The following is a 4,406-nucleotide window of genomic DNA, read 5'->3' on the forward strand; positions in this document are numbered from 1 at the left end:
CATCAACGTAGGAAGGCGGAGCCTGCCGAGGGTATCCCTGTCAGTATCAGGGCTGAGGGGCGTGGCGTAGCACGCGGGCCTGTGACGTGTTGGCTAGAGCAGTGTCTAGTGCAGATTAGGTGACAGGGGCGGGTTTGTTTATGAAGGGTTTTGTGCAATACCAATTCCAGGGATGTCATTGCAGTGAGCAAACTACATTTGAAGCACTTACTTGCGACAATGTGCCAAATGTAATGTCAGCTAAACATATTAGTCATTTTTTTTTCTCATGGGTTTTTATCTATGACAGGGGTGGTTCAAACTTAAGTTAACGTTTAGTATATTATAGTATGGTCAGTTCTAAACAACTTTTCGATTGGTCTTCATTTTTTTAAAATCGTTTTTTAATTATTTGCCTTCATTTTATGACTCATTCCACATTTCAAATGTGGGGTGTAACTAGGGTTGCCACCCGGCCAGTATTTTACCGGCCTAGCCGGTAAAACATCTGCCAGGGCCGGGGCCAGTATTAAAAATTTACCAGCAAAGTAGCTGCCGGTAATTTGTAATACCCTTAAAAAAAGGCCTTGCCCTTGGGTGGAAACTTACCTTTTTTCCTTCATCTTGCCCATGCCGATGTGGCCCCGCCCCTTTTGTGTTGCGGCTCTGCCTCTTTTTGCATCGCGGCTCCGCTCCTTTAGTTCCCGCCCCCCAATGCCCGATAATTTTTTTCTACAACCCTAGATGTCACTGACCCTGTCTAAAAAAAACAAATGCTTTGTATGGCTACACATTTATTGTTATTGCTACTTTTTATTAGGGATGCACCGAATCCAGGATTCGGTTCGGGATATGGCCTTTTTCAGCACGATTCAGATTTGGCGAAATCCTTCTGCCCGGCCAAAGCGAATGCGAAATCCTAATTTGCATATGCAAATTAGGGCCATGGAGGGAAATCACGGGACTTTTTGTCACAAAACAAGGAAGTAAAAAATGTTTCCCCTTCCCCCTAATTTGCATATGCAAATTAGGATTCAGGTCGGTATTCAGCAGAATCTTTCTCAAAGGATTCGAGGTTCAGCCGAATCCAAAATAGTGGATATGGTGCATCCCTACTTTTTATCACTGGTCTTTTTATTCAGGCCTTCTCCTATTCATACCAAAAGAGAAAACGACAGGCAGAAAAGAAGATGGGGAGCTACTGGGGCATTTTAAGGGTAACACATTTTCCTTGCTAAAGAGTTGTGGTTGGCTTGGGCTGGTACAGAAGCCCAAAACAAAGTGTACAACATTTCTAGCTACTTTAGTTAAGCTTCAGTTCTTCTTTAAAAGCATACATCTATTTACTGTAAACTGACTGCAATAGAAATTGACTGGTCAGCCTACCCATTTAAAGCAATTATAAATATCAAGTAAAAAACATAAATTATAGTTAAATCTGAGTTTTTACTGATCTCTTCAGTTCTCTGCATGTTATGGAGCTAATATCAGTATGACATGAGTGTACTCCAGGCTCAGACTGGGCTGGCGGAACACCAGGAAAAACCCCAGTGGGCCCCGCCTCTTGCACTCAATCTACTTTCCGGTCTTGATGCAATGCCGGAAAACGTATGTGTGCGAATGCACACGAGGTATCGGAAGCACAGAGGGGTTTGCGGCTGGGGGCCCGGGGGATGGTCCAACCCTGGTGTACTCAGTCTGACCCTGGTGCATAGCTTTCTTAGTGACAGTTCAGTATCAATGGAGGTAGATTGGTGTAAGTCACCAGCATGCATTCAAGTACCAAAATAGCTACCTAGCCTACCCATGGCCACAATCAGAACTATTTTATTTATCCTTCCTTTCACATCTTTCTCTCCATATTCCACAACCTTTGACATCTTCAGAGCTGATGGGAGTATATTGCTCTTTTTAGACAAAAAATCTAATTCTTTGCACCTATGGGTCACTTTTGGGGACCACTTCAACTTCTGCACCCCCCTTTTATTAAAAATCTGAACCACACATTAAAAGCAACATGTATTTCATCTGGCATATGGCTAATGCTAAATATTTGCTGGGAAGGAACGTGTGCGAATTTGACATACAGAACCAGCTGTGAAGAAGGCAGTTAAAAATAATTCCACTGATGATTCTAATGCTGCATAAAATAGTTGCCTGGCAATCAGAGGCAATTGAGGGTGCATTTTTCAAATAACATATAAACCACTCAATTTAGTGATTATTATATACAATCTATTATAATCTATATCCTTATATATGTTTCATCCTTTATTCTACCCCCTGCCCAGACTTGACCTAGCAAGAGCCTAATTAAAGAACCAGTAGCACTAAAAATGCAAACAGTTTATTTTCCATATTTAAGCTTTCTTCCAAAAGCAGAACTAAAGCTTTAAAAAAAATCTGGGCTGTATTCTATAAACAAAATGTACTGTATTAACAGCTCAGGGTTTCGGCAATAGGGCTGCTTATCCACCTTGTAAATAATACTTGTGGAGAATAAATGCCAGGTGCCATAGTCTTAAATCTTGGATTTTATTGCAGTGTTTTTGCTGTCTGCATTGTGTTGAGCCACCTTTTGTCTGTTATTTGTCCCACTCAGTCTTTTGTGTTCAGTGAAATTTTAGAAAATGCATCTGTGAACTACCCAAAGTCCTACCAGAAAAATGAAGGGTATTTCCAAATAACAATATCATATTTCCCAGAAATGCTGCTGAACTTTTTAAATTGCCTACTAAGTGAAAATGCTGAAAAGTGTAAAGGCTTATAGGGCATTGTCATTTCCTGGTGTTGCTGGTCCTTTAACCCTTTACGTGCAAGTCATTGTAGAATCTACTGTGCTGACATGGAAATACTAACTGTAGATTGTGTGTCTCTAATTTCTATAAGGAGTAACTTTATGTGTCAACATTTAATCCTATCCAGGAAAAACCCTGACATGCAAAGGGTTAAGAGTTGGATCAGGCGTGACCCTGCATTTTATACATACTGAAATATATATCATATACATTGCCTTACATCTTATATATACTGTGTGTGTGTACATATACCCTGTATATATTCTAAGTATTCATATATCATACGTTATTTTTAGTTTCTACCCTGCCAAACCTTAATGAGATAATAATTAACCCATGCGTTTCCTTCTAAGTACAATGAGCTGGTAAAGTTAGCCAGTTCCTTGTCTTGTATTCTACCTGAGAATAGTCACGCCCGCAGAAACAAAACCAGATTTGAGATTACACATTTCACTGCCAGACCTACTTTACTGGACAACATTTAAAAAATAACTGCAGTTCACAAGTAATGGAATATGAGAGAAAATAGGACTATTACTAGAGTAATATATATTTTGGATAATTCCCATCCTTACATTCCTATTTAACCCTTTAAATGCCAGCTGAGTTTTGCACTTTACTTGCATTAAATTACATTCTTTTTTTTAACATTTTACTGGCTGATATAAATTTTAAAAAAAATGGTCTTTAGCGGCCCACTTTTTTCTCGGAACCCGACCTACTTTATTGACAGGGTTCACCACCTAGACTAGAGCCTAGACAGGTGATAGTTTAATCATTATGGGTAACATCTGCTAACTAAATAGTGTAGGGCCCATGATGTTTGATGGTGACCCTAAAAAAGGGGTACATTTCTTTCCACCCAAGCTGCAAAGCTTTGGGAAAGCTGGCAATTTTTATGGCCAAAGATTGTGGGAGAATCAGAAAGCAGTAGCAACAGTTTCAACATGGTTTCCACATTTCTGCTCATGTATGATGGATGATTGCCCATATGGGGGGCTTTGTTCACCCCCCTCTGCTTGTTGTCTAGGTCGGAGACAAGGCTGAATCTTCTTTCGGTATTACCCTAGATATTTACCCCACCACAGTGTATTGCCTGGGACTGCTATTGGCTGCCTATGGGTCATACACATGCACATTCCAGCAGCATATCCTGGCTTTGGGGCAGGTATGTGTTTGTGATTGTGTAATTTTAAAGGAATGGCTACCTCAATAACAAAATATTTACTTTCATTTCATTAATTCAGGCAGATTGATTTCGTTATTTAGATCACATATCTTTATAACAAATAAAAAAAAAAAAAACATTTTTATCTCTCTATTTACAGAGAGAGATAAAGACAGATAGGAATAAAATGCTGCAGACATTTACCTAATTGGTGGTTTAAATGTAGTGAAGTCCCACTCATTCCTATGAAATGCCAATGAGTTTCTACTGAGAAGCACGACTGTTCCTTTAAGACCTTTTAACGCAGTGATGCATGCTATTTTTGTACATAAACTTTGAATATTGTAGTGGTCTTCTCTTGAGACAGGTCATGAGACTAATAATACTTCTATGTTGTGATCACAAGATATGAATGGAGGCCCTCTGTTTGTATGCTCAGCAAGAAGCTATATAAAGTAACT

This window comes from Xenopus laevis, chromosome 3S, assembly GCF_017654675.1.
Source record: "Xenopus laevis strain J_2021 chromosome 3S, Xenopus_laevis_v10.1, whole genome shotgun sequence".
NCBI lineage: Eukaryota > Metazoa > Chordata > Amphibia > Anura > Pipidae > Xenopus > Xenopus laevis.